The following is a 25,485-nucleotide window of genomic DNA, read 5'->3' on the forward strand; positions in this document are numbered from 1 at the left end:
TTACTGCTTTTCCATTATATAGATGAGCTTTCAGAAGGCATGTTCATGTTGAGATACTCAAGTTGTTGTACTACCTTCTCCAAAATGAGAAACTTCCTCTAGATGTATGCTGTAGAAAACTCAGAAAGCCTGAATTATTCTCTAAAAGAAAAAAGAGAATAGTATTCACATGAAAATAAGAATTGGGAGCAGAGGCCTGTGTTCTAATCTTAGTTTTTCACTTTATTTTCTCTGTCAGATATGGTTTATACTTGGTTTCCTTTTATTTACCCCACATTCTGTATTCAGAACCTTCGCAATGAGTAGTTGAGGCTAGTAAAATGAAAATTAATGCATAAAAACTTATTTCTATATGATTGAAATCAATTTTAGAATTAACAGTGAAGACTGAGTGATTAAGGGAGTTTAAATTAGATTTTAAGAAAAATACCCACCATATAATATATGCTGGCATGCCTTGCTGAAAAACAAGCTTTCATTCTTTCTTTTTTTCTTTTCAGGGAGCTGAACCTTGCTAAATGTTCCTCATCATTTAAAAAATTGAAAAAGAAGTCAGAAGGAGAATTGTCATGTTCCAAGGAGAATTGCCCCTCTTTAGTTACGAAGATGAATTTTCATAAGACTAATCTAAAAGGTATTCCAAGTATCTAAATTAATTTATGCTAAGAACTTTTTGTGGTTATAGTCAGTACTTGTAAATTTTGCCCTGATGAATACTTGTAGCTTAAATATTGGACTAGGTCCAGGAAATGCCTTCCTGGATACCATATTATTTTCTTGTACTGTCACTTGTACAGAGAAAATGATCAGTTAATACCTGGTATAATAGAGTATTCCTCCCTTTCTTTTCTCCCCCTGGCCTTCCAAATACTAAACATAGTGTGCAGCACTCATTAAGCATATTCCAGACTTGCCCGCCTTACTTTTCTATTCCACCTCAACCTGTGTTGTTCAGGATCAGTGTCTTCTGATTTGAAAGTATAATTCAGTCTTCATCTCTTTCAGTCTTAGACATTTTGTGAACAAAGAATGAGGAGTAGGCTATGTTACATAGCTGTGTTAAGCATATGGGCTCTTTTCTTCTAGGCACTGAGCCCAGACTATGAAATGTGTTTGGCTTTTGGTTCTGACTGTACTGGAACCTAAGCACCTAAAGGATGGAATAACTAAGAAGAGTCTTGTAATAATTTACTGTCACCCCTTTTATGTAGTTATCTCTTAACTTAAAAATGTAAGTTATCTTTAAAGAGTCTGTACTTGGCCAAAGTAAATTGTTGAATCTTTTGTTTATAAACTAAATCATATTTTCAATATAGTATTAATATGACACCCATAGAAATAGAGTAAAGCTCTCAAAGTCTTTCAATATGATAAAAATTCATAATTTCATATCACAAATTCAAAATAATGTCTCGTTTGGCTCAAAATCTGAAAAATGTATTACATGAGATCTTTAATATTAACTTCACAAATCAGGGTCTTTTTTCTTTGTTTTATTGTTGCAGAAAGTAAAATGAATATGAATGACTAGTCTGAACAGAAGGAACTGGGGGAGAGGAAGAGAATTGAGAAATAATACAAAAAAACTTGAAAAGCTTCTCTGTGCATGTAAAAGTAATATTTTAGTAGAAGTTACAGAGATATCTGTAAAACTGAACATTATAAAAATAAACTACATAGTATTTTATAGTAAGAACAAGTGTGTTTCAGTATTTCATTTTGTTTCTTAAGCAGTCACCTATAATAAGTTTTAACAAATTTACGTCAAATCATCACTTATAATTTATTAATCTTGGTTATAACAAGACAGATATAGTTAATTTTTGCCAGCAACTACTAATTGCATTCCTCCTAGCAAATCTTTACTTTTCTATTTGTTACACTTGTTCAGCTTTAAATGGTACTAGAGATTTTTTTCCCGTGTAGTGTGTGTGTGTGGTGTTTATATTAAGATTCCTCCATTTCTCCCTCTCTGTGCTGCTGTAGCCAAGCCAGACAGCCTATTGAGAAGCAGCAAACCATCTGTTAATGGATTTGAAGTTCTGAATTATACTTGAGTGTGTAGAGGCACTCGTGCTTAGCCAGAAACATTCATTTGAATTAAGCTATAAATGCTGTATAAAAAGGAGCCATACATTTAATGCAGGTTCATGAATAAATTTAAGAGAGGGCAATTGCACTCTAAACTTTTACTGCTACAAAACCCAGTATTTTTGGTGTTCTCTGATCATTTGGGGATTTTATAGCAGGGCTGAAGCTTTAAAACTTGAACTAGGGGGAGACAGTGCCTATGTTAAACCTTTTGCTGTAGAATTTCATTGCTGAATTGCTGATTGAACAGAAGCTCTATGAATTGGTGGGGATCCCCCCCCAACACACACACTTTCTAATGCAGGAGATGTTTAAACTAATCAAAAGGAAAACTCAATAAATAATTTTCTGGCATGGGGCCAGATCTCCTAGTTCATGCCCTTTGATTATTTTCTTTAGTTGATATCTTGTCTTCTCTGGAATAATCTATTAATTTTTCATGGCAGGAGAAACAGCCCTGCATAGAGCTTGCATAAATAACCAAGTGGAGAAATTGATTCTTCTTCTTTCTTTGCCAGGAATAGACATCAATGTTAAAGGTAAGTTTTAAATCTTTGTGGTTTTATACAATGTCTTAATATTTGTGATATAAAACAGTTTTATGTCACATTAAGAAAGAACACTTGAGTTAATTTACCTAAGATGTCTTTAAAATATAGCTATTAGCAAAACCCAAGAATTTCATTATGTAATGATTTATAGCTAATGTTATAGAAACATTTTTAGTGTTTATATTTTGTTCATAATATTTTAAAATTGTCTTTAATTATTTAAATTTCTTTTTCTTTAAAGCAATGTACTTACACTGGGTATTTTTAGCAAAGTTTATTTTTAATATGAAGTGCGTACAAAATCATTCTGATAAGAGAAGTAGAACATCAATACTTTACTAACAGAAGTCCTACTTCTGCTGTTTTAAAACTTGCCTTGATTTCTAATTTAGACAATGCTGGCTGGACGCCTTTGCATGAAGCATGTAACTATGGCAACACAGTGTGTGTCCAGGAAATTTTGCAACGTTGTCCAGAGGTAGATCTGCTCACTCAAGTGGACGGGGTGACTCCTTTGCATGATGCACTGTCAAACGGACATGTAGAAATTGGCAAGCTGCTACTACAGCATGGGGGTGAGTGCATTTATGCTAAATGGGTTTTGATAAATTATCCAGTTTTTTGACGAATCCCTTGGAGGTAGATAGCATTTTATATTTAAAACCTGTAAGAAAAGAGGTTTTCATTTCATATTAATAAAAAAGTAAGGATAAAAAGTCTCATAGAATGTAATCACCTTTTATTAATAGTGATAAAAGCCTTTTCATATTATGGACGCATGTATATATTGTTAAGTCTATTACGGTTCATGTACAAGAGTGGATTTTTTAATTGAATGTGTTGGTTTTAGATATTAATCCTTTCATTTAATATATGAAATCCCTATGAACTAGTCATTTCTGAAAGCTTATTAGTAAATGAATGTAAATGTTCATGTGATTACTTGAATTTTTTCATGCTTTTTATATGTAACTGTTCAGTATTATTTTTATAAGGCATATCTTTACAGACTGTGAAAAAGATGTCCTAGAATCTTTTTCTTCATTCACATTTTGCAGTCAATTAAATTAAAGTAGAAGAATTTTCAAATGGTAATAACTGTTGTGCAGGGATTTTATAAAAAAGGCTAACTTAAGCTTAATAGTCAACTACTGCTCTTTCTACTGATATTTAATCTTTGCTTTCAGCAAGCCCCTTTCTTTTTTCAGTAACATTCTTAAATCTGAGCTGAATATTATTAATTTACATCAAAATATTCAAACTGATTTGTGTTTTAAAAAGAACAACAAAAGAAAATTGATGAGCTTATAAAACAAAAACAAATTTATGTAAATTTCTCATTGCTTTCATGTACTCTAATCTTAGAAATTAACATGATTTTATCCCATAATGAAAGCATTTGATTCTTCATAAAAACGAAAAGCATATTTTGGGGGGGATGTCTTTTTTTTTTCTTTTCTTTCTCTCTCTCTTTTTTTTTTTCTGTATATACATATAAGAAAGGTTGTATAGCACAATAACATAAGCCATTTGGTTATTTATAGTCTTCTCCTGCCCCCTAAAGGCGTTAGTGTGTCTGTTTTACTAACCATTTCATAATCAATATATTTCAGTTCTTCTGCCTTCTTTTTTAGTATTGTTTACTAAACATAACATTCGACCTCCTAAATGTTTTATTTTTCTACTCCTAAGTGTTTTGTTTTTCTACTTAATTTGTATCTGACATTCAAGCCAATAGCTGATTTTGCTTCAAGTATTGTTAATATAAAAGATATTATATTAGGTCCATTTCTCTAGTAGACTTCAGTATTCCATCAGCCAATTTGAATTTTATCTAGTGAATGATAGTAAATGGATGAGCTCCTTGACCTGGGAGAGGAAATCTACTTGTTCTTGAATTTATTAAGGTCTTTTGACAATTGTACAAGACTTAGTATTGCCTCAGTAATATTTGGTTTAAATCTGTTACATCGTTTGACATTATCATGTAGTAGCTGTATTATCTATCCATTTTGAGTAGTTTAGTCTTGAGAGTAATAATTTTAAGATTGAATTTATGTCTCGAAAATTTTTATTTAAGTATTCATAATTTTGTCTTTTTTAAATATGAAATGCATTTTATATCTCAGTCATTATGTATGTTTAATCAAAGTTACCATTAGGAGGTTTCACAGTTACAGTATGTTCTCTCTGTGATAATATAATCTTCAACAGTGTGACTTTCTAAGGTGTCTGCTAGTACTAAAACCTTTATATCCATTCTGACATCTTATTTATAACTAAGTGCATAAATTATTGTAAGATTTGGTGTCTAATACTCCTTTGTTTTGCTGTGTCACCAAATACTATGTTATTTTTATTTTGCCCTGTTATACCATCCTTTACTACAGCATCCTAAACTATATCTTCAGTACTTCTAAGTAGTTAGATACATTTAGCTTGGATAGACAGATTAAGATCTGAGTTTAATGCAGAATAATTAACACCTAATTTTTTTGGAATCATTTACCTATACTAAAATTAAGCATAAACAAGGATAAAAGAAGTAAGGTTTTCCAGTTTTTGTACTACCAGAATTGTTGACCACCAGTGGAAAAGGGCACTACTTTTCCTTCTTGGTAATATGAGACAGCCTTGGGACTCTTATAGAATTTAAGAAAAATATATATTTTGTTAATTTCTTTTTTTTTTTTCTTGTGATGCTAGGGATTGCTTGCAAGGCATGCAAGGCAGACACTTTACCTACTGAGCTATATCCCTAGCCCCTATTTTGTTAATTTCTTACGGAAATACTGAAATTCTTATTTTAAGATGATAATTAATAAAGTTTTATAAAAGCCTTTTTCATTTATAATCATATATACTGTATATTTCACTCAGACATATACTTTTTTTTAATGAGGTAACTTTTTATTTTATTCATTTTTTTTATGTGGTTCTAAGGATTGAACCAGGGCCTCATATGTGCTAAGCAAGTGCTCTACCGCTGAGCCATAACCCCAGCACCTAAGGAATATACTTTTAATCTCCTTAGGCAATTGACAGAATTTTGCTTTTTTTTAATGCACCTTTATTAGGCAGTTAGTATGTATAGCCACTTAATTATGCAATCATGAATTAGTTAAAAACATGATTATAAATAGAACCCTGTGTGCTTTGGGAAAAAAGAGAGAGAAAACAGCTGTTAAGTTGCCAAAATAAAAATATTTTACCCTTAACATTTTGCATTTTCTTTTTTACAGGCCCAGTGCTTTTACAGCAGAGAAACTCTAAAGGGGAATTGCCCTTGGATTATGTAGTATCACCTCAAACCAAGGAAGAACTATTTGCTATTACAAAACTAGAAGACACAGTGGAGAATTTTCATGCACAAGCAGAGAAACATTTTTACCACCAGCAACTTGAATTTGGTTCATTTTTACTTAGTAGGATGTTGCTAAATTTTTGTTCGATTTTTGACTTATCCTCAGAGTTCATCTTAGCTTTCAAAGGGTTAACTCATCTAAATGACCTGCGTATGCCTTGTAAAAGTTATAAAGAAACCCCTAGTTCTCATACTGACTGGTTATTGGATCTTTATGCTAGAAATATAAAGACATTGCAGAAGCTCCCAAATATTCTTCAGGAATTGCCTGAGAATTTGAAAGTATGTCCTGGAGTACATACAGAGGCCTTATTAGTGACATTGGAAATGATGTGTCGATCAGTCACAGAGTTTTCATGATGATGCCAAAAAGTATGAGTCAGTGTTCTAAACATGTTCAACTTGCTTTAGTCATTTAGTACAGACTTCATGGCTTACTGACAGATAGTAATTTTATTTATTTATTGACAGACTTTACAGCCTTGAAAAATTTTAAAAGCACTTAAAAATCTTCATCAGAAGTATAGTCTAAGCTTCTGTCTTTTTACAGTGTGTAGAATTTGACTCAGAAGTAAAAAAAAAAAAAAAAAAGTTTGGTATCAACTATTTTCATTAATCTGATTTTTTTTGTTGTTGTTGTTCTGGAATTGATATTATTTATCTACTCATTGTAAATGTAAAAAATTTAATTTAAATATTTTTTCAAATCAATATGTAATGTCCTCTAGGTGTTCTAGGTCTTAGAATCATGGTAAGGATATTCATGGAAATGTGTGTCTGTAAACTTGTAACTACCTTTTCTTCTCTATGGGTTGATGGACTAAAATATACATTTTAGTTTTGTGTGTTTCCCAAATAAACATCTTTGAAATTTAAAATATTAATTATTATTCTTATGTTTTTAAATGCACTTAATACGCAAAGTCTGACAGTTCCATCCCTTAATCTGTTTTATTTTAGCAGTTCATGTACAAAGTATATTACTGCTCCATACAATCAGTATTCTATAAGTAAAAACATTTTCCTGCATAATAAGTTCTATTAAATATTAAGATTATAAGTGGCATTTAAGTACTAGATGTGAGATTATCTAAAAATTTAATGTACAATATGAATATACAGTAGTAATGTTTCAAATAACAGGTTTTTCAAAATAGTAATTTATAGTAAAACTAAAAGACAGGGCATGGATAATAACCACTTTTAAAATTGGAATTTCTTCACTATAAAATAAGTTACATTGTGCTACAGCTGGAAAAGAAACATTAAAACTTCCATTTAGCTTTTATGTAACTAAAGTGATGATCTCAGAAATTAATCTACTGAAGAAATATACATCAATTTTATCTTGGAAGTAGATCTTTTAACAAGATACAAATGTTCAGTTTCTTACTATAGAGTTTATAATCTAAACTAAACTGCTACATTAGTATGTCAGCTCCGAAAACAATGTTTTTCCATATTTTTAAATAATTAAAATTTTATATATACTGTAAGAAATATTAATAATTTCTATTTAGCCTTCACATATAACATCATACATATTTCTCCTTATTACTGAATCTGCCAAACTATCAGAGAAAAATGACATAGGGGAAACTCTCTAAAGGATGTTAAGATATTCATAAGGAGTAACATGCTTCCCCAGATGACGACTGTGAACATTTTGTTTCCCAGGAGTTGCCATTTTACCTCACTTATGAAGGCACCTGGGATAATGTTTGCTTGGTAAATTATTATAAATTGAAGAACATAGGCCTTAACATCAAGTCAGTTTTAAATCTTTTGTCTAGTTTGTTAATGACTAAGTTACAAGGAAAATTCATTTCTGTGCTTTGATTTTCTTACATATCAGATGGAAATAACATCAAGCATTCCTATCATGATAGAATTAAGTTAGTCTATCATTTTATATAGCACCTAATAAATATTACTTCCTTTCTAGTTCTTACCTCCTCTTTTGGTTATAATGAATCATTAAAGTAGAATGTAAGATGTAATTGCTTAAGTTAGCAGTAATGCTAAGGTAATTAAGTAATCGACATCATGAGTTGAGGTTTTGCACTGTTAGAAAAAAGTAGTTTTCTAAAATAGATATTCATAGAGAAATAGTCATTTGGTTGATATTTTCATTAATATTTCATAACTATTCTATCTGCCAACTTCTACAAGTTGTGATGACATATTCAAATGCCATTGAAGTCTCTCTTTGTAAGAATATTGCAGTTTCATTCTTTGAATGTCCAGTGTGGCAAACACAGGTCACTATGTTTTTTGGTCTAGTTAACAATACCAGGATATGAGTATGTATTTCAACCTTTAATATTCCAATATACATATATAAACATATATATACATATAAATGTATATATACATATATATATATATATGTTATTAAAAACAATAATTGCCTTAAATCTTAGAAAAGTGGAAATTCTAAAAACTTAAAATAGTCTTTCTGAGTCCTAGATGTTTAGCTGGAAACTTCTCATAGGTCCAGCTGAATAATGTTATTCCAACTTGTACTCTTTCAGATTTTATATCATTTACTATCTTCTGTTCAGAAAAACACAGGTTTTCATATAAGTCAAATGAAAATAATTAATAATTGTTTTGAATTCAGTATTTCTTGAATACCTAAAATGTACCAGCTGGTGTACTTAATGGCCTGACTCTACAAAAAAACAAAGACTTAATAGTCTGGGAAGGTAATCTAGGCTTAAATATTGTGAGTTTTCTTGCCTTCGAAAATGCTGTTAAAAATAAGTAATTTAAGCTAGGCTTGGTGTCACACACATATAATCCCACAACTGGGGAGGCAGAAGTCTTGCAAACTGGAAGTCAATCTGGGCAATTTAGCAAGAAGACCCTGTTTTCAAAATAAAGAAAGGCTAGGAGATGTGGCTCAGTGGTAGAGTGTCCTTGGATTTGATGGCCAATACCAAAAAAATAATACTAATTTCAGTTTTATGTGTTTCTAAAATTTGCAGTAATGGTGCTCTGCTTTTGTCTTTAAATGTAAATATTCAATAGTCTGGCTGTTTAGTCCTTTGATTAGTATTATTTTAGCACTTTTATTTTAGAGTGGGTCAAATGTAGAGTGTGTTTTCAGTGTTAGTGAATTAGTACTCATTCTTAGGCAAATACAAATGCATTAACAGTTAGATACTTTATATAAACTCCAGAAAATGTTTTTTTTTTCTTAACACTGTTACAGAAATTTAAATGAATAACTTTACATGAAAAAAAAAATGGTGGAATGTGCCCTCATGCCTTTATACACCTTTCCAGTTTAGTGATGAACTTGATGAGAGCCTGTCACTGTTGCTCCTTTATGAGTAGAAAGGGGTCATCTTTGAGTGACATGAGGCACTCTTTCCCTTAGGCATTATCACACAGCTTCCACACCAATTGTACCTCCTGCTGACGTGGAGCTTACAAAATTCAGAATGATAATTGTTTTTATAACCAATGTGGATTGAGTTAGAAAGGTCAATGATGGCATTACTGGAATTAGGCTGTGCCTATGTCAAAAATGGAGTCCTGGAATAGTTAACTATTCCCTATAAGTTAAATTGTTATCCAGAAATTTGCCTTGTAAGTTAAAATGAGTTGGAGGATATATTTTCTTGGTTACTATCTCATATATATTTAGAAATTATTAGGCTAATTAATTAGAAAAGGTTGTATTATTCATGTACTTGGTTCTAAGCATACATATCTCAAGACCTTGTGAGAAAAAATAAACATTTTGTAAGTTTTTTTTTTTTTTTAGTTGTCAATAGACCTTTATTTTCTTCATTTATTTATATGGGGTGCTGAAAATCGAACCCAGTGCCTCACACATGCTAGCAAGCACTCTACCATTGAACTATAACCCTAGCCCCTTGTAAGATATTTTTAACATTGGTATTAGTTTTTTTAAAGAGTTTGCCCTGTTATAGTCAATTTCTGTCTTCTAGAACACCCAAAATATGTTCAACTCATGTTTCAAGTTTATGAAAATACCAAACAACATAGACCTCTCCTCTACCTATCTTTGTTTCTTGAGACATGAATTTATGTGAATTTTAAAGGGGAAGGAGTATCTCTGTTAAAATGTTTGAAAAAGAGACTTCTTAGGTTTACCACATATACATCCAAGTGATTAGCTTTTTTTCACAGAAGAATCTGCTATTTGGTAGTATTTTTGTGTTATTAGTTTTTTGTAATATTTTGTATATTTGAACTAATTACTGTAGGTTTTAAGTTTGAAGTACAACCCTTAGCACTAGATACAAGTGATTTTTTTTTTTTTGCTTTAGAACATTTTTGTTTTTAAGGATATACACCTTTTCCCTCCCTTTTAAAAACAGAAGGACATTGAACACTTTTCTGGTTTTTAAAAACTGTTGCCGAATTAAAATCCAGCAGTATTAAGTAAGCAAAGTGACTAGTTCAGTTATAAAAACAGTATAAATTATAAATGTATACATAATATTTTTAAATATTATAACATCATATTGCCTGTGACACAGACTCACTCTCAAAAGGCCCTTATCCAGACATTCCTAAATAGCTGTCTCTAATTAGAATTGAAACATTCTCTCTAAAATTGTTTTTGTATACTAGCTCCCAAATATTTTTAGGATGTTAAACCCAGATTTGGTAAATCTAATCATCTTCCTTCCCTGGGTATCTAGATTGGATTAAGTGAACATTAATACTTTAATGGCTATTAATCATTATAGTAGAGAACGGCTCATGACTTGGGAACATATGCTTTAGTTCCACCAAAGAATAGATGTTTTTTAAAAAAAAAGTGCTTCCAAAAGATAAGTTGCACTGAATTGAAAATCTGGAATCTAGCATCGAATTTGCACCTATCATACTATCATTTGTCTTGATAGTAGATGAACTAAAATTGCCGTTGCTTCTCCAACCTTCTGTCCCCAAGTGATATAGTCATATTGAAAAAATTAATCCAAAAGTGGTGACTGACAGATGAAAGAATGTTTGTTGTTGATGGCTTTTCAGCTTCAAGGTTAGGTCTATGATGGTTTAAGTCATGATGCTTGATAAATTTTATTGAATGACCAGAATGGTTTAATTTATAATAGGTTTTTATCTTAAGGAAAGTACATCTCAAGTATCTGACTTAGCCCTAAACATGCATTTTTCTACTTTGAATTCTCTTACAAAATGAAGATGAAATTGCAAGCACTAGTTAGAGTTTGATAAAATTAAAATATGTTTTGAAAGAACTTTCTAGGAAAATTTAATAGCAGAATTGTAAAGAAGAAAACTGCCAATCGAATGGGGGAAAAACTATTAGGAATTGTTTTGATTTGAAGGTATGAAGAAAGTAAAAATTTTCAGGTGTTATTTAATATTATGAAATTAGTGAAAGTATAAAATTAGAAGGCTTATAGACAAATCTAATATCAGTAATTAACTATGTCTTTGAAAAATTTGAGTAATTTTCAATAAACTAAGCCAAAGGTCTGGGTAATTATTTTGTAAGAGGTTCTTTTAGTTGAAATTCAATAAAAATGATGAAGAATAAAAATACCAGTTTAATGAAATCATCAAAAACAGACTATTTTGACTAGTAGTATTCAGTCTATTCCTCAAGATTAGGTAAGTCTAGATGCCTTATTTCTTATTTTCCTGCCATTTAAGTTCTTTCCAAGTTCATGCTTCTGACATGTTATTGGAGAAAATGATCTTCTTAACGGACATCAAAAGCCATTTTTTAAAGGTTCCTTAAAACCATTTTTCTTGACAAGTTTTTGTTCTTTGTTAAAAGCTATTTAAATGTGATTAAAAATCACTTCCATTTACATAGGGAAAATTACTGTACATAAATATATTGCTGCCAAGTGCAGCGGCACACACCTATAATCCCATGGGCTTAGGACACTGAGGCAATAGGATCAGTAGCCAGCCTCAGGAAAAAGCAAGGCACTAAGCAACTCAATGAGACCCTAGACAAATAAAATGCAAAATAGGACTAGGGGTGAGGTTCAGTGGTCAAGTGCCCCTGAGTTCAATCCTTGGTACCAGAAAAATAAATAAAATAAAATAAACAAAAATATATTCCTAATTATTGGTTGTGTTTATGTGGCAAATTTTTGAAAATTTCTTTTTCACTTAACATTTTTTTACAACATGATTTGTTTGGAATGCCAGTAACCAATTTATTTTGAAAGTAATGTTCCAGATCGAAGTAAAAATCAGTATTGATTTTTACTGAAGTTGCCTTAATTATTTATTCATATATTTTTTAGATTTAAAAATGTTTTTAATTTTTTATTAGTTCTAATTAGTTATACATTCTTTTCAATTCATTGCACACATATGGAGCAGAATTTTTCTCTGGTGGTACATGAAGTAGAGTGACACTATTTGTGCAATCATACATGTACCTAGGGTAATGATGTCTGTTTCATTCCACTGTCTTTTCTACTTCCTTACCCCTCCCTGCTTTGCCCCAGCCAAAGTTCCTCTACTCATATCACACACACATTCCCATTATTGATTAACATCCACTTATCAGAGAAAACATTCATCCCTTGGTTTTTTCAGGATTGGCTTATTTCACTTAGCAAGATGTTCTCCAGCTCCATCCATTTACCTGTAAATGCTGTAATTTTATTCTCCTAAAGTTGCTTTATTTAAATTGGCATCTATTAGAGTTTTAAAAGATAAACTGCAATTTTAAAATATGGCCATTTTTCTTCAAGGTAGGATGTAATTAATATCATCTAATATAAATCTCGACACACTTGTACTGGGTGCTCCTCTTCTGAGAGTGTATTTATCACTTTACTGATCTAATTCTTCTAATTTTAATTTTCACTGCTTTAAAGTAGATCCTCACCATGTTGGGATAGGGATTAGGAGATTATTAGTAGTTAAATTGCTAAAGGTTAAATGTTTCCATATGTAGTCATGATAAAATGTATTTTTGCTTTCTGACTCTAGAAGTATTCACAGAATCTGAAGAATTACTTATTCTCTAGTGGGTCTTTTCTGATTCAACACAGAAAAGGAGATAGAAAACTGTTAAGATTAAGTGATAGCTATCTTTATCAAAGGTTGTCCCTTAAATGCCTTTGAAGGGAGTTTACTACTATTATTAAGTTAAGAATTTGTTCTTCTATCATCATTGGTCTGGAAAAAATCCTCTTTATGACATTATTTGCAATGTAAATTCAGATGAAAAACGCTATTTGTTGAGAAAATTATCTGTACTTCTAGTGTGATGGCCAGGAAAATGGCTTCATTTTTTTATATTATTTCTGGAAATGCATTTTTTTCATATATATGCTAGGGGGGAAATTTTACATGTTCAGGAATTTAAAAAGGATACCTCATTGGTCATTAAAAACTACTTCTTCAAAAATGCATAATATTTGACTTTTCTAGATGGATTCCCCTGTGCTTCAAAGACCATACTATAGTTTATGGGGTCTTTTTATTATTAGAAAACTGAAGTTTGAAGGAGTTCAGGACAAAGGTAAGGAGTAGGTACACAGTCGTGCAAATGTGGGTAGAAACTGATGTTAGCTGCCTCTCGAATTACATTTTAATAACAATTATGATAAAATCATAGATGTATTGCCGCAGTCTGGCTGCAGCAAAATAGCCGGGGGGTGATGAACAACTTGTGTAGATTGATACAGCAGGAATGGGATCCGTTTATTGTAGGACAACAGAGGTATTTATACATTCCACACAGCTTATCTAATTAACATAAACTAGATACAGCAGTCAACCAATAAGGAATCTCCACACTTAATGGCTTGCTGGTGTTACTTCACAAACCACTCCCTCTGGCATTTTGCCAGGCGCCATCCAGACTTGTTTACAGACTCTAACATTTGCCAGGCACCATCCTGACTTGTTTACAGACTCTAACAATGTATCCCTACCTGTGTAATAGAAAGTAGATATTTGTACCTTTGTAAGAATTTTTCTAAGAGAGTTAGTTTGACTTAACACTACTTTATAAGGAACAGTATTTTATAGGGAATGTAATTAATTATATATCGTCTACTTCTCTAATAGCTTTAAAAAGGGATCTCTAAATGTGAATCAGATATTGACACTTCCTTCCCCTAGCTTCTCTTTTGTTTTCCAGCTATTTCTGTAATGACACTTGACATTTTCTCAGGTGTCTCCCATAATGCAAAAGACAATAAAGAAGCTGGACCTGGTGGTACATGTCAGTAATCCCAGCTGCCAGGAAGGCTGAAGCAGGAAGAACACAAATACAAGGCCATGGGACAACTTAATGAGACCCTGTCTCAAAAAAATTAAAAAGTAAAAAGGACTGGGGATGTAGTTCAGTGGTAGAAAATCCCTGGGTACAATCCCCAGTACTCAAAAACCAAACCAAAACAAACACCACACAATTAAGAATGGCTGGGAGCCAGGTCTATTGGTGCAAGCCTATAGTTCCATCTATTGGGAGCCTGAGATAGAGGATTGCTTGAGCCCAGGAGTTAAAGACCAACTTTGACAATGGGAGACCCTGTCACCAAAAAAAAAAAAATTAACTAAGAGTGGCTGAAGCCAACTTTTTCTATGAATTTTTCATTTCCTCCAAACCTGTTACCATTTGAACCCTTGTAAAATCAAATCTCTCAATTTGACTCCAGCTATTTTGAAATTTGTCTTGGATCAGAAAGTAAATTTGAGCCTATATTGCCATCTTTCCTAAGTCATAGCAGTGATATCTCCCTGAGAGGTCTCAGAATCTCTTCAAATATGGTCCTCCTGAGAAAACAAGGTGATTTTCAGTAAGATTCATTGACTCAAGTTGGTTTCTCCTTTTCTCTTTTGAAGCAACAATTGAGATATTTGTGGTAGGGAAGACTTAACATTGCAATTTTAATTTTGCTTCATATTGAAAAATTTTGACACAACTACTTACCTAAACGATTTGTTTTACTAAATACAAATAAAACTTTCTGCCTAATGCAGTAACCCTGCTAATTGACTAGAGCAGAAGAGCAATGCCATTGTTACTTTTTGAAAAATGGAATAATAATTTTTTCAGTGACATTTGGAAGAAATACAGGATAGTTGCATAAATTTCTAAAAACCCTCTTTTTACAACAATACTGCTTGTGCATTCAATACAACACTTTTTTGGGTTTGGGGGGATTTTTTTTTTTTTTGTTGTTTAACTTAGAATGTGAATGATCTTTGTCTTATTTTTTGTCTCGGATTTCTTCCTTGAAAATAAACTGGCAATGCTTGATTTCTTTTGTGCTTGGTCTGGTACACCTGTGTCCATCTTTTTCATGTTAAACTTTGATGGCTCTCTTTGTTATGGATGTCTCATTTAAATGGCTTAGGTTGGCTTTTGCTTGGTGACATGGGGTGGTTTTCTTGATGAGTGGGTTAATTCCATCTTATATTTACTATCATGTTAGATGAGTTGATCTCAGATCTATCTTGATTTTTTTCTCTGGATAGTTTTTTAAAAAGTCTCCTCCAACCCAAAACAAAGAATGTGAAAGAAGGGATGAGGCAAAAAATTGAAACTCCCTTAAGATTAATTGCATATTTGGTTATTAGATTTGTATTTGGTGTGTGTGTGTGTGTGTGTGTGTGTGTGTGTGTGTGTGTGTGTGTGGTGTTTTCCCTTTGGTTCTTAATCCATATCCCTTGGAAAAGCACAAATAGAATCATTAAGTTCCAATAAATTTTCTTGTATTAATTTCTACATTATGTAAATACTTTGACCATTTAATTTTTTATTTGCATAATGTTCTTATATAATGACAAATTATTCTTGATATTTCATAAACTTTAGAGATTCAACTGGAATAAGTCTTCTGATGTGATTGTTAACTATATAAATGTAGAAACTGAGGTATAAGAGTAATATTTTACCAAAGAAAACCCTGTTTTTCCAGTGAGTTAATTCAGTCATCCCAGGAAGGAGAATTATAATTCAAAGAAATAACACTATTGTAAGAATTCATTATATTTTTATATGGTTTTGATTCATACTTAATCAAAAGTCTGATTTCTAGATTACTCTATCAAACCAGTGAATAGGCATCTATAATACACACTCATATTAGATATTTAAAGCACCAGGACTTTAAACACATATTGATTTAATAATATCTGAGGCTTTTTAAAGAAGTAAAGTAGTAGCTCCTTGATTTGTATTTCTAGAGCTTTAACTGCCTTAGCCTTTTTTGTTTTTAATGGTGAGTACAAAATTCCAAAGCATCATGAACATTTAGGGTCAGTTAACAAGTTTATAAACTGAAATTAAGGTCTTTGAGTAAGATTTGTTAATACAAAAGTAGGCTACTTTTGGAAATCCTTGAGTAAGGAAAAGTCTGTTATGGTCTCTGGATAAAGTGCTTACTGTAAAGTTTTTATTCACATTTAAATGCAAATAAAAATTCTATAAAAGTTATTTTCAGAAAAGTATCAGTTAAATTTACCTTTCACTATAATTCAACTTCAGGTTTGGTTTTAATATACTACCATTAGTTTGAACATTGCCTATGATAGGGTCATACAGTAGGTACTCAATAAATATATCACAGAGCAAAGTAATTTAAAGAATCTCCCAATTCACATTATCATAGTATATAAAATAGCTCAAAAATAATTGGGAATTCCTGTAGAATTATCAGTGTGAGTCTGGGACAGTACCAATATGAACAGCTATTAAATAGTTGTTTCTAAGGTGGAGATCAAGTTTAAAAATATGGACAGATATGCATTTCTTGCGAATTATCAAAATTAATGGTGATAATTTGGAATTAAATATAACAACTTTCAATGAATTTACTCACTAAAAAATGCTGAGGAAAATATTTAGTAGTTCATAATATTTACTATATTTAGCAGTCTAAATAAAATAAAGTAACATTCAGTCTCTTAAGATATTTTGAAATATTTGCATCACAAATCAAAACCAAGACAGATTACATAGTTCTTAAGAGAAAGGTATGCCTATGTGAGAAGGGGAAATAGTTAAAATTCAAGACAGTTTGTTTCATCCTGTGAGTGTAATAGTTTCAAAAGGCAGTGATGATTTACCTGACTATCACTTTTATACTTAGCCTCAAGCTAGTTACTACTCTCAGCTTCATTGAGTTTTTTTTTCCAATTTTTTTTAAAATATCTTTTTTAATTGTAGGTGGACACAATGCCTTTATTTTATTTATTTTTATGTGGTGCTGAGGATTGAACCCAGTGCTGAGCTTCATTGAAGATTCAGGAGAAGCCAAGTGTAGTGTCATTTAAGAATATGCACGCAATCCCCCATCCTCTTAGCCAAAAAAAAAGTATTGATTACACATAGAAAAGATTATTTTCTTTTCTATTTAATGCAGTGAATATGTAGTCAACATTATCATTGAACTAAACATCTGAAACTTGATACAATGAAACAAAATTAGTCATGTTAATGGTTACGATTCACTAAATACATCTGAGGTTGTAGAATATCAGGCTTATAGACATCTGAGAAGACATTGTCAGCACAGACATAAATCTCACACAAGGTATAATCAAGTTATTTTAAACAAATTATCAGACTCTCGGTAGTAACATCAACTTCATGAAGTAATGTTTTAGCAACAAACAGTGATGGTATGCAGAGGTAAAGCATGTCATTTTAAACATGATGCACTAAATAGAGCATAATGAGGTCAAAGCCTTTCTGTAGAAAGATAATTTAATTGACGTTCTTTCAAGCATAGTGTATAAACAGATCAAAATAGTTCTATTATAAGAAATAGTATTCAACAACATATCTCTAAATAAAAATACTTTTAAAAATCAGCTTTGATGAGATTGTTTATTATTTAAAGAATCTTCCTTTAGCGTGAAATATATATTTTCTGCTTTTCTACATCTTCCAACATAATCCCCACCAGTCTATTATTCCCTATCCCAGTCTATTATTAAGAAAGTAGTGCAAAACATTGTCTGCAGCAGTTTCAACTGAGCTAAAGTTGCCTACCAAGTTAGAGAAGTAAGATTCTCGCTGCCCAAATGGTTTCTTTCTCTAGAGGTGTGTTCCCTCGATATACCAGGGAGATAGGTATAAAAGCCACTGTAAGAGTCTTGGGAATGCAGTTTTTAAGTATAGATTCTATGGTAAGTAGTGAAACATTTTTAAAGGCAACCCCCCAAGCAGTTTATTTTACAAAACAGGTTCTCATGCATTCATATTATCAAGAATTATTTTTTCATAAATGAATGTAATGAAACACTGGCATATCACTTAGCACACTGCATTCTCCTCTACATTTAAATTCACACTAACAAAATCATAGTATGCATTAAAGCATTTCAGGAATTTAATGAAAAATCAAATATTTTTTTTTCTGTGAGAACACTTGAGTATTAAATGTTTTTAGATGCACAAATACATAATTTGATACCAAAAGCAATATGGATTTCTTTTGCTCAGTATTTTTGACAATTGAATTGGGTTGCTAATTTACTAACTTTGGTAGATATAAAAATTCAGATAGGCAATCATTTATAAACCTGGCAGTATTCATGTTATATAGTCCTGGAGAGATTTTAAGTTCTTAGATGGAATGATAGAAGGTTTATAACTTTTCTTTACAGAATCTCAGATTCTCTTGAGGGGTTGAATGTGCCTGCACTCATTAGTTTAAAATCAGCCTAGTCATACCTAAGTAATTTGCACAGGAGTGAATGTCAGGATCTAAAGACAGGATTTACATTAGATTGAAGTGTGTCCTTTTCAATTCAGACTTTGGGATTTGCCCTTTCTTGAAATGTATAAAACATAGGAAAATGTAATGGATTACCTTTCAGATAAAAAATAGTCACATTTAAGAAAAACTTTAAATCTACATAAAATTTAAATGTTAATTTGATTTTAATCAGAGTTAAGCATTTTATCTAATATTCTGGTTCTTCTACTTGTAATTAGAGAAGTGTGTGTCTTCCAGTGTTATCACCCTTACATTTGTTCTTTCGGTATATTATATTATTATCCATAGCTAATAAGACTTTCACACAGTAGTAGTTAAACTGTTATCAAGTTGAGTCTGTACAATGGAAGTATATTTCCAAAGACATATGCCTTTGTACAATATTTACAAATTCTATCATGATAAAAAGGCAAAATAAATAAAAAGCAGAAAGAAAGGAAATGCTGCAGAGGCTGAAGGCTTTTTCTTTTATCTTCCCAAACAGATGCTGGTCTCCTCAGTGCTGGGAGCTGGCTAGCCAAGATTGTTTTTCTTCCTTTTATATGGGCTATGAGAAGGATCTGGTTTCAGTTCTTGGTATTGCACCTGTTTAAACAGAGTTCAGACAGTTGCTGCTCAGGTGCTCACAGTTGCGAAGCTAGCACGCCCGCCAGCCCGCCCCTCTTCCCGGCCTCTCCACGCGGAAAGCAGCTGCTGGGGCGCCGCGTCGCCCCCGGACCTGAGAAGACCGCTGCCTGCCTGCAGCGCGCGGGCCCGCCCAGGCCGTTAGAGTCTCGGCGCCAGTTCGCGGGGCCCCGGGCCGCCTCGGAGCCATGAGCTACGGCCGCCCGCCTCCCGATGTGGAGGGCATGACCTCCCTCAAGGTGGACAACCTGACCTACAGCACCTCGCCCTACACGCTGAGGCGCGTCTTCGAGAAGTACGGGCGCGTGGGCGACGTGTACATCCCGCGAGACCGCTACACCAAGGAGTCCTGCGGCTTCGCCTTCGTGCGCTTCCACGACAAGCACGACGCCGAGGACGCCATGGACGCCATGGACGGCGCCGTGCTGGACGGGCGCGAGCTGCGGGTGCAGATGGCGCGCTACGGCCGCCCGCCCGACTCGCACCACAGCCGCCGCGGCCCGCCGCCCCGCAGGTACGGGGGCGGCGGCTACGGCCGGCGGAGCCGCAGCCCTCGCCGCCGCCGCCGATCGCGCTCCCGCAGCCGCTCGCGCTACAGCCGCTCCAAGTCGCGCTCCCGCACGCGCTCCCGCAGCCGCTCCACCTCCAAGTCCCGCTCGGCGGGCAGGTCCAAGTCCAAGTCGTCGTCGGTGTCCCGGTCCCGCTCGCGCTCGCGCTCCCGGTCCCGCTCCCGAAGCCCGCCGCCAGTGTCCAAGAGGGAGTCCAAGTCCCGCTCGCGGTCCAAAAGCCCGCCCAAGTCTCCGGAGGAGGAGGGCGCCGTGTCCTCGTGAGCACATGATGTATCCGAAAGCAGCATAACAGAGGACTTGGGGGAAAAAAGGACTACATACTCAGTCCATCGGTCCATCCAAGAGTCCTTGGAACAAGCAACTGGCTGTTGAAAAGGTTATTTTGTAACATTTGTCTAACTTTTTACTTGTTTTAATCTTTGCCTCAGGTGGCAAACTTCATTTTATGTGCCATTTTGTTGCTGTTATTCAAATTTCTTGTAATTTAGTGAGGTGAACGACTTCAGATTTCATTATTGGATTGGATATTTGAGGTAAAATTTCATTTTGTTTATATAGTGCTGACTTTTTTTGTTTGAAATTAAACAGATTGGTAACCTAATTTGTGGCCTCCTGACTTTTAAGGAAACGTGTGCAGCCATTACACACAGCCTAAAGCTGTCAAGAGATTGACTCAACATTGCCTTCATTCCTTAAAATTAAAAACCTACAAAAGTTGGTGTAAATTTGTTTATATGTTATTTACCTTCAGACCTAAATGGTAATCTGAATCCAAATTTGTATAAAGACTTCAGGTGAAAAGACTTGATTTTTTTTTTTTAAAGGATTGTTTACCAAACACAATTCTAATCTCTTCTCTTATGTATTTTTGTGCACTAGGCGCAGTTGTGTAGCAGTTGAGTAATGCTGGTTAGCTGTTAAGGTGGCGTGTTGCAGTGCAGAGTGCTTGGCTGTTTCCTGTTTTCTCCTGATTGCTCCTGTGTAAAGATGCCTTGTCGTGCAGAAACAAATGGCTGTCCAGTTTATTAAAATGCCTGACAACTGCACTTCCAGTCACCCGGGCCTTGCATATAAATAACGGAGCATACAGTGAGCACATCTAGATGATGATAAATACACCTTTATTCCCCTGCCCCCCCCCACCCATGGTAAATCTGATCATCCTCATGTATGAACTTAAAATATGGAAAATGTTAAGGAAGCAAATGGTTTGTAACTTTGTAAGTACTTAAAAACATGGTGTATCGTTTTGCTTATGAATATTCTGTACTATAACCATTGTTTCTGTAGTTTAATTAAAATGTTTTCTTGGTGTTAAAAAAAAAAAAATAAACAGAGTTCAGAGAAAAACTGGTCAGGTGGCCACTTTCTGGCAAAGGAAGGAAAAGCAAAGCAATGAAAGACTATGCTGGGGGAGGGGGGTGGAATGCTCTAGAGCATTATGGGATCTGCAGCTGGGATGCACAAAACAATAAGAATGATAGAGCAGAAGTCAGAAAGGAAATCCTACCAAAAACTTCATGGAACCCTGATGTGAACTTTGGTAATGGGCTAGGGTCTTCACTGACCATAATACATGAAAAGCAAAACTATCTCAATCTGTTTTGAAGGACTGGATAATGGTTCTTTGCAGTTTACTGTCTGTTGCATACTGTCTTAATCTTCATCCAGCCCATTCTCATACATATCAAATGAAAAACTGAACTGAAACAGGAAAAAGTTATTAGCTACAACTCACCTTAAAGATTTTGATTAAAAAAAAAAAAACTTATTCTGAAAATAGTTGATGGTTTAATGGACTTTAACCTTGAAGGATTTCAAAGTATTTTAAAAATGTGCCCCATTCTTTAAAAAGTAGTCAGCTTCCTCCCCCTCAGTGATCTAAAATATGCATCTTTAAAACTCACTTAAATGTGCATACTCTAGAAATAAATTTTTTTGTCTTAAGTGTCTACTGACAAATTTTACTCTCATTTAATAGTCCTATTTTCTCCCATCAGGTCATGATGACAAACTCCAGCTGAACTTAGGTAAAGGAGGATTCTTCCTGACAATTCTGGTAGGTTTATTAAAAAAAATATTTATTTTTTTAATTGTAGTTGGATACAATAACTTTATTTTATTTATTTATTTATTAATTATGTGGTGCTGAGGATCGAACAGGGCCTCTCAGTGCTAGGTGAGCGCTCTACTGCTGAGCCACAACTCCAGCCCCTCTGGTAGGTTCTTTATGCAGCATACTCTGATTTTCACACTCGCCATTCTTTGCTAAATTTTTCTTGGATAACACTCCAAGTTGACTAACGTCCTGACTGGGAAAATCTTCCACAGTCTTTATTAACTTTACCTGGCTTTTCTAAAACTTTGACATTGAAAGGATATAAAAGTTAAAACTCAGTGCCACATTTCATCAAAGTAATAATTATACATACCACCTGTACATCTGAAGGGACTCTGGAAAGGAAGTCAAGTAGCTCATTGTTATCAATTGCATATGGACTCCGAAGTTTTTTTGTAAATTTATTGATGCCTAAAAAAATGATAGGTCAAACATAGAAATCTCCAAAGTTTGAAGTTATACAGAGCATTTGTCTGGCAAAAGTATTACAGTGATTTGAAGATCTTGCTTATATGCTACCCCTCAACCTTGACTGAATAAAGCAACCTATGTTGCTTTCCTGCTTCTCCCCTTTTCCCAACTTAGCTGCTGCTCTTTCTCTTTGCACATTTTGTTCCTTTTTAGCAAGAAAAGCTTTCTGTTTTGGACACAAATGGGCATAGCTATAAGGAATGATAAGGCTATGATGAAAATTGTCTTCCTGTATTTTTAGATTGAGATTGTTAAGGCAGGAAGTCTACTTGATTGGCTTTCCCCTTTTCAAAAGATATATCTTTTTTTGTGGGGAGGTTTTGCCCTTAAGCAAGCTAAATGCCTAGAAGACACATGACCTTGATTTTTTTCAAGCATTAGGAGAGGGATTGCTATCAGCTTTTTCTCAAAAAATAGTTGTACATGAAATCAACACACTGACAAAAACTGAAACAAACTAGATCATCTCAACTCTTCTTCATGAAGTTCATACAGAATGAACTGGAATCTTGACTTTGGTCTCTGTATTATCATGTAAGAACTTTCTTATATTTCTGGCTACCTACCATTGAAAGCATATTCTTGTTTTATTTCATTTGATGAAACAAGAGACCCAAACACATTCTCTAAAATTACTTTTAAGACAGCTAGCCAGTGAGGCCCCATAGGTTACATAGCCAGATGTTGGCCATGACCTCCAGTTTCTAAGAACCTGGGAAAGTAGGTTGGGTTGGTGAGGGTGTTTAGTAGCAGAGATGGCTTGGCAAGTGTGACCCTATTAGGTTGTGTTAATAAGCTACCACACATGATAATGTACCTTGATTCCTTCAATAATAGAACATCTGCTTTAATATCAGAAAGGAACAACAGATGAGGGCTTGAATATACAATAGAAAATAAGAATATGGTGGAAATGCTTCATTCCTTGTATAGTATCATAACTGAATTTCTGTTAATTATAGTAATTAAGATAGGAAAAAATAATTGTCACCCACCCCATGTTTAAAAGTGATGGTAAGGGGTTGGAAGGCCTGCTAAAGATGGACCAAAAAAGAATATGGAAATAGGAATCTTAAGAGTAGAGGCCTTGGCAACAGATTACTTTATTCCAGAATATTTCTTTTAAGGTCTTGAAAACAGAGAATAAAAAACTCCCTTTAATCTCTTTCCTTTCAGTGTAAACATGTTTTCTGAAGTTAAGATCCATTGGTATTCTTTGCATTTTACTTTAGCAATCTTAGACGTATGTGTATGTAGGCAAGGACAAGTAGAGACTTACTCTGCCCCATCTTGTTTATATATGTCATTAATGTTGTAGTTGTATATGTTAGATCTTAAAGACTGAAAAGGGGATTTGTAAACCAAGAACTTTGTCATGAAAGAAGTGGGGGTGACACATTATAAAGAATGCTGAAATAAATTATCTCTTAAATGGAGCTAGGTATGTAGGAATTGTTAGCATGCAGCAAAATCATATTAAAATTTAGATTTAAAAATATCACCTTTCAAGTAGCTTTTTGTAGAAGCATTCTTGTTCATTATGTATAAAACAAGTATTTTTGTTCCTAAGAAGCCTATAAATGCCAACAACCCTTCTCCTGAATCTTAAAGGTGACCTCTTAAATAGCCATAAACAGTACCATGTTTACATACATTTCCACAGAATAATGTACCACAGCAAAAAAGCATATTGTCCTAAATGGACCATATGGATCAAAATGCTCCTGTTTGTGTGTAAGTGGTGAAAATAAATCATAACAGTATATAGACAAAGCTATACTTTGATATATGAAGAATCTGCACAACTACACCTTTATAGTCTGATAGAGCCTATGGTGCCAGATAAGAAAAATGCATTTTTCAGGTAGACCTAAATCTTTACACTGTTGTGATTTTTAACTGATCTGTCTCATTTCATCATAGAATAGCCACATGACCATAAATATAGTGAACTACTGAGAGTATAACTCATCCCTTAAAAATAGTTTATTCTTAACAGTTAAGACACTTAAAAAAATTTTAAAAAGACTTTTTACTTACCCCAGACAAGGACAATGTATCGTAGTGGAACGAAGTACAGGATGATTGTGAACACACAGAGGGCTACAATGGCCAGCCAGCTTAAGAATGGAACAGTCCAGTTGAAAGTACTAAGTGAAAAATATAACACATCAGCAATCTTAGCACTTCACACCTTTTTCAAACAAAGATTAAAATAAATGTGATTTTGACTAATTTGGAACCTAATCAGTCTGCATTTTTCTCTGGAGTAGAAGCCAACTGTGGTAGGCTTATCAGAGGACACAGGTTACTCAAGATTTGCTCAATTCCATGAATATAGAAGCCCACTTGGATTGTAGTGGACAACTTCAGAGTCTAATCACTTGTACTCTTTGAAATCTATGTAATTCACTTATCAAAGAGGAACTAACATTCTATTACCTAACTCTTTAGCAAAAAGAGCTATTGTACTGTTTGTGTGACTCCCCACATGGCAAAAAGATTCATTTTTCTCCTGCTAAAACTAATACCCAGCCTCCTTTTCTTTCTTTGTTTTTGTTTTGTTTTGTTTTTTAGGAGTGGAACTACCCTGGGCATTCTTCCCTCTACCAACCTTCACTCAGTTTTTCCCACATTGGGAATAAAATGTTTCTAGCAGTTGTCTATAGACACAGTTCTTATACTTTGATGTAAACCCTCTAAATTTTAGAATTCTTACTCAGTTATGTTTCAAATGGAATTATAAATAAGGAAAGGGGGACAAAGCAATTAACCTTATAAAGCTTTACCTGCTATTATTGCCCTTCTCCTCAGGAATAGATAGGTAATTAAGAAATAACATCAGCATTGCCTGTTATTCTCCCTCTAGTACTTTGGGAGAGAATGGCACATGATGGATTTGTAGGATAAACTGTGAAAAGGGAATACAAACTGGAAAAGTATGCTTATAGTAGGCTGGGGTTAATGGGTCTGTAGT

General features: G+C 33.7%; 1 long non-coding RNA gene and 2 pseudogenes across 1 annotated transcript; 2 read left to right on the top strand and 1 right to left on the bottom strand.

Annotated features, from left to right (window-relative positions):
• Positions 1 to 6,864, top strand: part of LOC139707883 (SMC5-SMC6 complex localization factor protein 1-like) — a 48,228-nt pseudogene extending 41,364 nt beyond the window's left edge.
• An 11,929-nt stretch (positions 6,865 to 18,793) lies between these two features.
• Positions 18,794 to 24,652, bottom strand: LOC139707899 (uncharacterized). The gene is made up of 3 exons (XR_011709288.1): positions 24,549 to 24,652; positions 22,351 to 22,448; positions 18,794 to 19,310 (listed from the first exon to the last, which is right to left on the bottom strand). It is a non-coding gene; the product is annotated as an uncharacterized lncRNA (long non-coding RNA).
• LOC139707898 (serine/arginine-rich splicing factor 2 pseudogene) lies at positions 19,338 to 21,240 on the top strand (annotated as a pseudogene).
• Positions 24,653 to 25,485: the final 833 nt, after the last annotated feature.

This window comes from Marmota flaviventris, chromosome 12 (genome assembly GCF_047511675.1).
Source record: "Marmota flaviventris isolate mMarFla1 chromosome 12, mMarFla1.hap1, whole genome shotgun sequence".
NCBI lineage: Eukaryota > Metazoa > Chordata > Mammalia > Rodentia > Sciuridae > Marmota > Marmota flaviventris.